Source organism: Narcine bancroftii, chromosome 12 (genome assembly GCF_036971445.1).
Source record: "Narcine bancroftii isolate sNarBan1 chromosome 12, sNarBan1.hap1, whole genome shotgun sequence".
NCBI lineage: Eukaryota > Metazoa > Chordata > Chondrichthyes > Torpediniformes > Narcinidae > Narcine > Narcine bancroftii.
The window spans coordinates 14,066,230-14,080,233 of NC_091480.1; the positions used below are offsets into that span (position 1 = coordinate 14,066,230).

At 41.2% G+C, this 14,004-nt stretch overlaps 1 long non-coding RNA gene across 3 annotated transcripts in view; it reads right to left on the bottom strand.

The window, feature by feature from the left end:
* The window catches only part of LOC138746496 (uncharacterized), a 60,063-nt gene that overhangs the window by 42,059 nt on the left and 4,000 nt on the right, over nt 1-14,004 (bottom strand). Inside the window, exons 2-4 of one of the 3 annotated variants that reach the window (XR_011346994.1) lie at nt 12,275-12,400; nt 11,775-11,910; nt 6,799-8,066 (exon numbers count right to left, since the gene is read on the bottom strand). This is a non-coding gene — a long non-coding RNA (uncharacterized lncRNA). Of the gene's footprint in view, nt 1-6,798; nt 8,067-11,389; nt 11,455-11,774; nt 11,911-12,274; nt 12,401-14,004 lie in introns of those variants that run through there. The other 2 variants (XR_011346995.1, XR_011346993.1) reach the window with 2 other exon arrangements.

Consider the following 14,004-nt stretch of genomic DNA (forward strand, 5'->3'; position numbering starts at 1 on the left):
ACAAAAACCAAGATCTATTGTAGTAAAATTCCTAAGATATACTACAAGAGAAAAGGTACTGGAGAAGACAATGGAAAAAGTAAGAGAGGGCAACAAACCACTGGAGTATAAAGGGCAAAAAATCTTCATTTATCCAGATATAAGTTTTGAACTCCTAAAGAAGAGAAAAGAGTTCAATACAGCAAAGGCGATTTTATGGAAGAAAGGGTATAAATTTATACTAAAGCATCCAGCGGTATTGAAAATATTTATTCCAGGACAAAAAAACAGACTATTCTCGGATCCAGAAGAAGCACGAAAATTTGCAGAACAATTACAAAAATCAGTTGACGCTTGCGAGTGGATTCGCAAATCCAAATGGAGAGGGGAGATGTGGTTGTCCGACAAGGGATAAAGGACAACTCAGGAGGGGAAGGGGCGATTGGGGATAAATAAGATAGAAATAGGAGAATAAGGAAAATGTTGGATGTTGTAGGAATGTTGTCTTATAAAGAGTTGAAAATAAGAAAACAGAAATGGAAAAGGAGGAAAGGTAATGATGGAAAAACGGAAAGAGAAGATAAACAAAATATAAAAGGGCTACGCTGAACTATATGTCTTTAAATATTAATGGAATACATAACCAAATTAAAAGGAAGAAACTACTAAATTTAAATGAATAAATGTATTCCATTAGAAAAAATAACAGATAGGTTAAGAAATAATATTGAAATATTCGAGCAAGTATAGGAGCCTTACATTAAATACAATAGCGAAAACCTACCGGGGACAAACAGTACCTAAGTTGATGGAAGGAGAAGGAAAGAAAAGAATGGACTCAGTAGAATTTCTGGTGTAATTATGTTGAATGACAACATTGTCTGACTGGCTTAATGCAACCTAGAATGTATACCTAAAATGGATGAGAGGGGGGGGTGGGGGGTTGGTTTGGGAGGAAAGGGGGGGGGAAGAAAAAGTCACTGTATATGTGTGAAAAAGAAATAGTGTATATCATGGCTAATGTGATTTATGGTGTGAAAAATAAAAAAAAAACAAAACCATCTGAGCCAAGCATATTTGCTCATCCTTATTTGTGCTTAAAAAAAAATTCTCCTTTAATTGAAAAATATTTGGACAGATTTAGCCAGTAATGATTTGAAGCGATAGCATACCCCATGAAAGAGAATTGCTGCTTAAACAAAATCCATTAGAACAATAAATGTGCAAATGCTTCATCTTCATGTTTAGTATAATTTTATGCATCCTTCAGTGTGCTTAAAATTACTTTTAATAAAATAGCAAGTTTCTGGATCAATATATTTGCTTCATTTGAGGAATTAGAATATTAATGCTGCTAAAGAAGTAATTTCTTTGAACCATTCACATTCCGTAAACCTACAAGTTATATCCAAAGCAAAGTACATTAAAGGCACAATCACTACACGCATCTTCAGATTGGGCAGAATCTGCTGACCTTGGCCAAAGGTCCTGAAAGACGTTACTGAGCTTCAGCTGGCTCCCACAAGTGCAAGAATCTGAAACGTACAGGGACCTGCTTTTAAGATGGGGGGGGGGGGGGGGGCGGGCATGCTGCCTCCTTCACTGGTGTTTGTCTCGGAGCATAGCCTGGGGTCAAAAGGAAGGGCCCAACAATGGCGGGAATAGCATGCTGGGAAAACCTCTTCCACAATCAAGACAGGTAACCGTGAAGGGTTCCTTGAATAGGAATGCCTGCAAATGCAGGCAATACGCAAAAGTGCTGGAGAAACACAGCAGGTCATGCTGCACCTAGAGGAAGGAAAGGGGGACCAGCATTTTGGGCATGAGCCATTTGAAGTAAAGGTTGAGAAACATTTTGAGTCTGAGCCTTTCAAATGATCAGAATCCCTCTTCATTCAAATGAAGATTCCTAGCTAAAGGTCAGGAGAATGACGACAAGATTATGTTATTTTTAAAAGCTTGTTTAAGTATTCTTTAAAAAAAACAAAATTTCAACATTTTTTCATGTTGAAACAACCTTTAATAATTTAAAATTGTTTGAGAAATGCTTATGTTTTTTTTAATGTTTAGAAACATCTAAAGACTGCTAAAATTGCCTTAGAGCATTGTAAGAAGGCCCCAGTTTTATCTTCTGATGTAGGCTGTCAGGGATTCAGGGGATGGGAACAAAGTACAATGTCACCCAAACTCCATTCACTGCTGTAGCCTCACCATCCAACTTTCTGACTTGCATTACTTCTGTGTCTGACTCAGATAAGTGAGAGAGGTAGGAGGTTTCTTTTATTTTTGTAAGTACAACATGGAGATATAGCAAAACTCTTTCTTGCTGCCATCACACAGGTACAGAGGAAGGTTTAAATTAAATTAATGCAGTATGTCAAGACAGAAAAAAAAGATAATATGTATAAAAGTTGTCCTCACTGGGACTCAGCACCTCTCTCTGTAACTGAATTCTGGCTTTCCTAATGTAAAGACCAGAGTCTATCCGGGTAGGCAGCAGAATGTGGACCACTATCACTGGCTCACCTCAGGACCATATGCTCAGCATGCACATGTTCACGCTACTGACCCATAACATCAACATCAGAACCAGCTCCAGTGATTGGCCTCATCCGTAACAACGATGAGGCGCCCGACAGAGAAGAGCTGGAAAATCTCCTGAAATGGCGCGAGAATAATAACCTGAATCTCAACATGGACAAGACAAAGGAGATGATTGTGCATTTCAGGAGGACCAGGAACGACTGCCCAACACTACACATTAATAGCTTTAAATTTGAGAGTAGAGAGAACCAAGTTCCAAGGAGTCTAAGACGCGACCTATCCTGGACACACAACACTTCCTTACTTGACAGGAAGGTGCAACAGCAAATTTCCTGAGAAAACTGAGGAAAATCAGGTTATTGGCCACCATCATCTCCATCTTCTACAGGAGCTCTATTGAGAGCGGCCTGGCCAGCTGCATCACGGTCTGGTAGAGTTGCTGTAGAGCATCAGATCAAAGGTCAATCCACAGGACCATAAGGGCGGCAGAGAGGATCGCTGGGGTGTCCCTAACCCTAACCCCCCCCCGCCGCCAAATCAATATGATTTACTGGGAATGTTATCCAAAGAGGGTTCATAAAATCAGTGAGGACCCTAGCACCCCACACACAGCATCTTCTAGCTACTCCCAGTGGGAAAAAGATACAGGAATATCAGAGCCAGAACCACCAGACTGAAAAACAGTTTCTTCCCATGGGCAGTGAGAATGGTGAACGACTGATGAACTGCGACTCTACTATTTATTTAACAATTAATATTTATTTTAATATTTGTATATACATACTGCATACATATCATTTGTCTGCAAGTGTGTACATCTGTAGGTGTGTTTGCAATGTTTTTCTCCAAGGACTAGAGAAAGCTGTTTCATCAGGTAATACTTGTACAATTGGATCATAAATACACTTGCAAAAGATAGATAAATATTATCATTTGCAAATAGTGAAAGAATTTAGACATTCAGATTGTTGAGTAGGTTTACATAAATCCTCACACCATCAAGGGCTAATGGGCCAGTACTGTGCTGTAATGTTCCATGTCCTACGAAATGCTCAGCAGGTCAGACCAGATAAGATGTTGTGACCTGAAATGTTAATTCTGTTTCTCTCTCTGCTAAGGAATTTTTAAATCCCTGCAACCGTGGGGGTCTGGCATTGCCTGTATTGGGCAATGGACCCAAAGGAGTTGCAGATTCTGGGAGAGCAGAAGATTGGCACTGAGCACCAGAAGTGGGGAGAATACCCCCTGTTCAGAAGGAGATGACCCTGCAGGACAGTGAACACGACAGCAGGCTAACGATGGGCTCAGTAGATGTAGGACCCACATAGGCTGCGGGCAACATGTGATCGAAGGACCCACACAGGCTGTGCACCGCTGGAGGCTGGCTCATGGGAAACAGGTATCAGAACTGGGATTCGAGAGGGTTCTGAGAGCAAGAAGGACTCCTGAAGGGTCTTGGGCAGCAAAAGCTTCCTAATTCTATTGGAGGTTTGGATCTGGAGCTCGGGTTGTCAATGGTCTATGTGGCTCCAGAGGCTGCGGGAGTGCTGGAGATGAATCCACGGACACTCAGCAGCTCTAAAGGGACTCTCTTGTGCTTTCTCTCACTGTTAGGGACGCCGGGCAATGTTAATGGTGACTCTTACAGCAGCCAGAGGAAATTGATGTTTATTAATTTTTTTGGATTATTACATGACAATAAAAGGAATCTTGAAGTCCACTTGACCTACTGAGTGCTTACATTTCTTCAATAAAACAGCACTGGGGGTTGGGATTGAACAGAGGATCCCTGGATCTCTGAGGCAGCAGCTCTGCTAAGTGTGTCATTGGGCCACTCAAAGTTGGCTGAGAATTGACAAAGATAACACTGAACAACCCTATTATTATACAAAAATGGAAAAATTAGAAAGAAGAGGGCTCCTCAGCTGTCAGTCTTCTCCCTTTGATGAGAAAGTCCCCTTTGCTCTGTCCTAACTCTCTCTGTAATTTTCACTCTGGATTGTGTTTTTGATCACTATGTGTGGTGATACACCACTAGCCGACTGCAGGGGGCGATCTCTGTACCTGCAGGAAGACCACCGGAGGGCAGACTACACCTGGCCGGCTGTCAATCAGCCGACCTGAATAGACCCCTAGGGGGCTAACTCCACCCAGCCGGCTGTCAATCAAATATGTCTCATGAAGCAAGGTTAGCAGAGCTGGGGATTTTTCTCTTTGGAATGAAGGAGTGTGAGAGGAGTGTGATAGTAGAATAGAGGTCTTCAAGATTATGGGAGGTACAGATAAGGTAGATAGCCGGCGCCTTTTTCCTGGCGCGGGAGTAGCAAACACTAGAGGACATCTGTATAAAGTCAAGGGATGAAAATTTTGGGGAGACATCAGGGGTGTTTTTTTTAAACACGGTGAGTTGTGGGTGCCTGGAGTGCATTGCCAGGGATGGAGGTGGAGGCTGAACATTAGGGGCACATAAGAGACTCTTAGACAGGTACATTGATGAAAGAAAAATTGACTGTTTTGAGGTAGGGAGAATTTTGGTTTTTATTTTGGTAGGTACCGGTATATATGGGTCAGCACCACATTTTTGGCTGAAGGGTCTGTATTGTGCTGTAATGTTTTATACCCATGAAATACTGACTATATCTACCCATGCATGTTATCTGTCCTGCTGTTCCTCCAGTAAATTTTTGCCTGATCAAGATTCCAGTATATGCAGCTTTTGTGCTTCCCTACTGAACAGGTAGCCTTTGGATTCTCTGCAGTGAGAGTGAGAGGAGGAACCCTTTGTTAGACAGAGCGACAAGCGGAGAATTGCAGATATCTGTGGTTGGACAGAGTCAGAACAGGAAGGAGTGTGATGCTCCGAGTTAGAGTGATGCAGGTTTTTTCTGTCCCATGGACGTGGTTGTCATCCATCAATCCATCACATTGTGTGTGAAAGAGTGACAATGCCATCTACCCAGAGGAGCAAAAATGCACCTGGGTGAAATAGATGTAGTGATTTCAATACCACTGAATAAAACAACAGTGTCCAGTTCTACATTATAGCTCGAGCTGTACTTCTTGGCCAATATTTATTTTACATTTCCATCCAAGTTGATAGTAAACAGTATTAATAATTAAGTAGGCCTGACTCATCATAGAATTCACGGATTCATTCACACAATGAAATTTAATGAGCACCATTGATCCCCATGTGAATTAGATCTCAATGGTCAAATGTTTAGAAAATGGAAACTAACTTGTTATGTATTTAGTCATTATTAAGGTTAAAAAAAAACCCTCAGGTAGGATTAGTCACCAGGTGCCTCAATAATTCAAATAAATTAAATTTAAAATTTTATTTATAGCATGGTAGAAGCTGATTCCAGTCACGTCGCCGTGACACCCAAATTAACCTACAACCCCATATGTTTTGGATGGTGGGAGCACCCAAAGGAAGCCCACGGAGACATGGGGAGAAAGTACAAATTCCTTACAAACAGCGTCGGATTCGAACCAGGGCACTGGTGCTGTAGAAGTGAATGGTCAGGTGTCAGCCGCAGAATCCTATGGTTACTTTCCCAACCAGCACGTCTTCATTATTTACAAGCTTGCACATTGATCAGTACCAGGTCTTCATAAAGGCCTTCCATGAAGGTCATTTGTTTATGAGCACCCAAGTGTCACTCTCTGCTTTAAATTTCTCCATGATAGTTATGGAGGCACTTGTGATATTATTAGATGAGTGGTTAGTCAAGGACTGGGTCGTAATCACACTGTGCCTCGGGCTCTGAAGCTGACCTGAGCATCTTTGCATCTCCTCTGCGTTATGCTCGCTGCCAAGCACTGCACTTTATGATTCAGATTTAAGTTAATGGGGAGCAGAGATTTCTTGGAAGGCAGCAGGTCTGGAAAAAATACTGTTTGCTGACTTTCAAGTTCAAATAGCACTTCACTGCCCTCAACAGTAACTAAAGACTGAATGGCCACCAACCAAGCTCTGCAGGTGATGGGTTATTTCTGTGGATTTTTCAATTATTTTAGCTCTGCCTTCCCCAAGGCCTTTATCCCTTCTGCCTATAACCAGAGAAAATACAGCACAGCAATCTGCAGGCTGCTGGCCTAACAGAGATAACCATTTTCTCCACCAAAAAAAAAGCAAATCCAGTATTAATCACCAGATCTTTCAGTAGCTCCTTTTAGAATGGAAACTTCAACTACTGAACCTCTGGAAATAGCTTCTTGCTTCATGAGAGTGCAGGTAGAACATTTTTCAAATTTAATTTGCTACTCCAAAGCTTAAAATAAACGATACAGGTGCACAAGGATGAAAGGAGACCTAGATTCTCACATTACAATATATCTGTACTTTTGAACAAGCTAGGCCAGAAGTATTATATATACTTGTTAATAGTTGCTCTGGAATGAGAACACTGATTAAAGGGAACAATTACTCACACAATTCGCTTGATTGAAAGAGCTCAATAAAACAAACAATGTAAAGAGCAAGCAATGGTGATAACACTTTTAGCGGGGAGCGATATGCACAGAAAGTAAAGGTGAGAAGGTAATGGAGGTGGTGTGAGGTGAAAACAAATAGGAGGTGTTTCCAGTCAAACACAAATTACAATGTTAACAAAAGAGAAAAAAAAAGACTGAGAAGATGCTGGAATCTGGAGAAAAAGAACATAATGCTGGAAGAACTGAGTGAGTTAAGCAGCATCCTTGGAGCCAAAAGGTACATGTCAATGTTTTGCAGCAAGGCTCTGAATTAGGACCATTTTGACCAAAAAGCTAGCTTTAATGCTGAAAAATTATTTGCTGCTCTATGTACCTTACATTCTAGATGAGTATTTCTCATCTGTATCTATTTCGTTGAAAGCTAGAGAGTTCCATAACGATATCATTTATTGTCATTTACATTGTGTAATGTACATATGCGCCAAAATTCTTATTTGCTCAAGGAAGTAAACAGAAATGACTTGAAGAGAGACCACAATACTGAAGGGGAGATGCTGGAGGTGTTAAAAGGCACAAAAGGTAGGTAAATCATCAGGGGCCGATGATGTGTATCCGACATTATGAGAAGCAAGGGAAGAAATCGCAGGAAACCTGGCAGAGATATTTGCTTCAGCATTAGGCGAGAGTGAGGTGCCAAAGGGTGGAAAATGTTGTGCCTCTACTTTAAAAAGGTTGCAAAGACAAGCCAAAAAGGTTGCAAAGACAAGCCAGGAATCTAAAGGTCAGTGTGTTTAAACACAACACTAAATGTATGCAAATCCATCACAGAACAAGACCTCTTGCTGTTAAACAAGGAAACAGTGCAGGAGCAAGCAAGAGAAAAAAACAACGTGAATACATTAAGCATGCTGATACCAATCTCTGACAAAATCCTGGAATAAACAGGATTGGGCAGACCATGGAAAGAATGTTATTGATAAAGCAATTACAATTTGTGAATCATGCCATTGCATTGTCTCACATTTTCATGTGGATCGTTGACATTCAGATGATGTACTGAGCGCATTTGTAAATGCTTGACTGGATAAAGTTAGCTGCTGGGACTGGAAGGAAATAAATACACAAGACTTGCATTACATTATGCCTTCCATCACCTCAGGAGTAGTTTATAACTAGACCAATAAATTGGAAGTAAATTCATTTTTGAAATATGGGAATTGCGGTAGTAATTGATGCATAATACCCCACACGAACAATGTGGTAGCACCTTGTATTCCGTCTGGGCACTCTCCAACTGACCGCATTAACACCAACCTCCAATTTCCATTAATCTCCTTCCCCCAATCCCTCTCTTTCCTTTCCTCCAGCATTCCCTTCCTTCTCCTATCAGAGAGATACCTTTGACCCTCTCTTCTACCCACTCCCCCCACGCACCATCTATTGCCTCTTACCCTCTGGCCTATCTACCCTCTTTCCCTACCTCCTCAGCTTTTCATTTGGACCCTAACTTGTTTTTGCTTATACCTGACAAAGGGTCAAGGCCAAAATATTGGTTACCCTTTACTTCCTATGGATGCTACGTGACCTGCTGAGTTTCTCCAGCCTATTTGATTATTGTACTCGACCCCAGCATCTGCAGACTTTCTTGTTTAACAACGTGGTTGCACCCAGAGTTTAGGATTAAACACTAATACTGACTAGGATACTAGGACATGTCTCTCCTCTTCATCATAGGAACTTCTGTGCGTAGCTGAAGGGACAGATAAAGTTGTAGTCATATAGCACAATCCCATTTACCCATCGCACCCATGCTGACTAAGTTAGTATTCAAGATTATTTCATATCCTTCTAAACCCTTCCTATCCATACATGTGTTCAAATATCTTTTGAATATCATAATTAGCAGTTTGTTCAGCTAAAGACTACTCAGTGAAAATTTTTCTCCTCAGATCCCTCTTCAGTCCCTCTTTCTCAGCTTAAACCTGTGTCCCAGAATGATCACGGCTGAGGAAAAGGTTGTGAGTATTCAGTTTATCCATGCTCCACGTAGGTTTGTTGACCTCTATAAGGTCACTGTGTATTTCCTACACTCCAGGGAATTAATAATTGCTGCAGAGAAATGGATGAGTTCAATCCACAGGACCAAAGGAGTGGCCAAGAGGATCCCTCCCCCATGATCTACCAGGATTATTATTTCAAGAGGGTGTGTAAAATCATTGAGGATCCCTTCACTCCACACACGGCATCTTTCAGCTGCTCCAATCAGGAAAGAGATACAGGAGGATCAGAGCCAGCACCACCAGGCTGAGGGACAGCTTCTTCCCACGGGCAGTGAGAATGCTGAATGACCAAAGGAACTGCTCGCACTTACCATACACTCTCATATTTATTTATTTTGTATGTATGAATACTTGTCCTGCATATTATTGTTTGCCTGTACGTGTGTTATGTCTGGTTGAATGTCTGCGTATTTTTCATCGAGGACCAGGAAACACTGTTTCATCAGGTTGACTTGTGCAATCAGATGACAATAAACTTGACTTGATAAGTGTGCCATCTTTGATCCCCCACCCCACCCTATCTCTTCTATTTTATCTCTTCTCTTGCGTCCTCCCGAATAGGTTTTCTATATGTTTGGTTTGAAAGGATCCTTCAGGATGAGGTCCAATCCCAGTCTCTGCAGAAACCTTTGACTTCTAATACTTGCGCCAGCTGCTTCAACTGATGGCATTGAGCTCTGGGATTTCATGCGCGGACTGGAATCACCTCGACGTGATAGGCATTCCAACCATACATTTTGCTGTGTTCATGTAATTAATTTAGCCAGAGTCCAAACCTATAAATTAGCTGCTGTTGAAATCTAGGGGCTAAAATATCACGGAATATAGGACTATGTAACAATTTTTATATTTACTTCATGATTAAGGGAAAAGTATAAGTGGCAATCACAGCATGGAGCAAAGTTGGCTGAGTATAGTAGGGGTAGAACTGTCCTGCTCCCAAAATACAAGGGAGAGGAAATGGATGAGACGATTTAGGAGGAATGCTCAAACTGAAGGAGGTGTTGAGTAGCGCAGGAGACACAGGTCAGACCAGAACAAAGAGTATCCTGTAAGAAACAAAGGGAATGGAAGGCCAGTCTAGGAAGAAGATTAAGGCATGAGGAGTTAAGGAGAACAGAAGACATTGGCCAGACAGGAACAGAACGATGATTGGAAATATCTGGGGTAGGAATTGATTTCTGGTCAAAACAATAGGATGGTCTGATCTGGAAAATCTAAGATAAGAGGTCTACACCCGAGATAAACTGTAGAATAGGAAATTGCTGGTGATATACTTTATGTAAAAAATCTAGCAAAGGAAGCCAACTTTTGTTCTGTATGGTAATTTGGATCTATATAAACTGAGCAGACTGGACAATAGGGGTCAGTCTTGGGGAATAGCTCACTGTGCAGGTGACCTATGAACTAACGACTGACCCAGAGCTCTGTTAAGTTTTATTCTTGTACTGTATAATAAACTGATTGTTGAACCGAATACCTTCTCCTATCACTTCATTCAACGAACACGCTGGACTCAGACAACACATAGACTAAATTAAGGGTAAGGTAAAGCCAGAGTCCGACACTGCCTCTAATTGTCAGGAAGGCACGGGCAGTGAGTACAATGCTATTATAGTACCAGCAACCCGGGTTCGTATCCGGTGCTGTATGTAAGGAGTTTGTACATCCTCCTTGTATCTGCATGGGATTCCTCTGCATGCTCTGGCTTCCTCCTACGTTCCATAGATGTATCAGGGGTTGTAGGTTAATTGGGTGGCACGGGCTTATGGGCTGGAAGGGCCTGTTACCTTGTGCTGTACGTCTAAATTTAAAATTCAAACCTAACAACATGTTCATTGTGTGGGCTTTATGATATGATCAGTGTGCTGTCAGTTATCTATTAGAGACTGCAGTCACAGTAGGTCCAGCAGGCAGCTTGCTGCAGTCTATAATGTACAAATGCCCTCTAATGCAGCAGAATTCCAATCAGCCTGAAACATAAAAAGGACATTAGTCCTAATGCACAGGCAATGTCCTTTCTTTTTCTCATTACCCTGCTTAATGGCCTATCCTGCACCTTATTCACTGTAATTTCTTTCTGTGGTAATAGGCTATTATAAACATTAATGCTTTTTCCAGAGCTCTTGTGAAATAAGCTTCATTAAATGAATGAATCTCTTCAAATCTTAAATTTCACTTTTTTTATCCTGATATTATACATGTGGAACAGTGATTGTCAGTTCTTAACTTCCAATTCGCACTTATAAATCAACTCAGTTATAAATCAAATGTTATTTTTATTGTTCATTCACAGAGTATGGATGACATTGGCAAGGCCGGCATTTATTACCCATCCCTAACTGCCCTTGAGAAATGCCATCTTGACAAATAACTGGCTTGGCAATCCACTTCAGAAGACGGTTAAGAATCAACACTGTGGTTAGTGGGTCTGCAGTCACACAGATGAAATCAATATGAGATTTCCTTTCAAAGGAGCACTTGTGAAATACAATCCAGCAAATTGAGGATCACTAATTTTGACACTCCATTTCAAATTCAAGTTTATTTATCATCCAATTACACAATTACAACCCATTGAAACAGCGTTCTCTGGTCCTCAGTGCAAATCAAGCAAACACACAACCAGACATAACACGCATACACACAAGCAATGCATACAATAGATGCCGTTCTATAAGACGCTCCTAAACTTAAAATTTGCACCTTAAAAATCAGGGTCATCCTACACAAATGGACTAAAATTCTTACCTTTACGACAAAGTCACAACTCCACCACCATTTTCCTGCCAAATCTGATGCAATCTCGCGCATGCCCCATTAGTTATTTGCAAAGTCTCAGCACTCCTTTGCGGGGTCCATCCACTAACTTCATCTGCCATCAGCTCTGTACAGGTTTTAAACAGTAGTTTATTTTAAAATATCCAAATAAAATTTAAACCTTTAAATGATAATTTGCTATTAAATATTGTGATTTGCTTTTAACAGCACCCACTGCCAGATTTGAGGGGCTCATCTTATTCAAATGGAATCATTCAAAACCAATATTTTAGATGGAAATTCTGGGGTCATCTATACAGAGTCATCACTTTAGCTTAGGGGTCTTCAAAGTGGTCAATATCGACCCCTGGGGATCAATGGAACTATCCAAGGGGTCTAAAATTGCCAGGGAGGTCAAAAGGTGTTTGATAAACAACAGGGGGAAGGTTGATTGAACTTTTGGGGTCAAAAGAATTGTAGAGCCCGAGGACCTCGGTCTTGCCTGGGAGCCCAAGGTGAATTCTTCAATGCGGACAGCATCACACCCGATGTGGAGAATGGAATCGCTGTTGCCGATGCTAAAGACTTGGACCCAGCTCCATCTGGCATCTTCCTGGCTAGAAACAAAGGTTTTTTTTTAAACTGTTATTGTAACCACTTGCTTGCTTAATTTACAGATATGTTACTTGCTGATTAAGGTGTTGTAACAAAGTTTGGGTTGTTGCTGGGAGGCCCAGACACCATGCGCATGATATGCAGTTTCTCTCACAAATGCATATGGAAAGTACCCATCTATTTATTTATTATACATGCCTGGGGTTCTATGAGGGAGTAAGGATTCCATGAAGAGATTCGATAATCTAAAATGTTTGGAGCCCCTGCTTTAGCTGATACACTCCCACAGAGGGATTTGGATTCAGATGTCTGGGTCATTAATCCATCATTCTTAGCTGAGACATATATCCATGATTCAATCATACCCACACTAATATTGAGGAAGCAACTGATTATTTCTTAACTGGCACCAACAGATTTGTAAAAACACAATGCTGGATAAACACAGCAGGTCAAACAGTGTACTTTGTAAGGCAAAGATACATAACCATCATTTCAGGATTGAGCCCTTCATTAAGGGCCTTGATATCTTGATAAGGGCTCAAGCCCAAAATGTTGGTTATGTATCTTTGCCTTATAAAGTACACTGTTTGACCTGTTGAGTTTTCCCAGTGTTGTGTATTTACTTCAACCACAGAAGCAAAACACGAAAGACTTTAGACTCCAATAGAAATGAAAATGAGGCCAAGAAAATGTTGCACTGATTATTGCTACAAGAAATATTTCTGCAGAAGACTGTTGTGTAAAGTACCATACAGAAGGACAAAATGCATTGAGATTCTACTCCACTAATGTTTCCCACAATGAGACACAGCTGCTAAACAAAGAGAGCAGCAACATTCAAATTAAAATCTTCACCAGTCAAGGGAGAAATCAATTCACAATTACTTGGGAACCATGCATAAAAATGGGAAGCATGAAGAATCCTGCTCCCAGCCCAATAAATCGAACAGTTGTAGAATAGATGACAAAGTAAGTAAAATTACAGCTTCAGTATCAGTCAGCACTAAAGAAAAGCTTCCCTATATTAATATATAGGGAATGTGCGGGTGAGGTTAGAAATAGGAGAATAATGCAAATTAACGTGACTAAAGACATGGTGCAGGAGGGAGGGCTTCAGGTCTCTGGATCACTGGGTTCTCTTCCAGGGAAAGTGGGACCTGTTCCGATGGGATGTTTTGCATCTGAGCTGGAGGGGGACTAATATACTGCGGGAAGGTTTGCTCGTGCTGCTCAAGTGGGATTAAGCTAGATTTGCAGGGGAATGGGATCCAGAGTGCCTGAGCAGATAGAGGAGTGGAGGAGGGAAAAAAAATTACGTGAAAATTCCATGCACCATTAGAAGTCAACGGGTTGTACGTGTATAAATTTTCTAAAGTGCACCTATTTCAATGCAAGGAGTATTGTAGGAAAGGCAAACGAGCTTAGAGTGTGGATTGGCACATGGAATTATGACATTGTGGTCATTAGTGAAACTTGGTTGCAGGAGGAGCAGAACTGGCAGATTAATGTTCTGGGCTTCCGTTGCTTTAGATGCAATAGAATGGTGGGGGGAGGGGTCTATATGGGTAGATCTTAGGAATGGGAAAGGTATACCCACAATCAT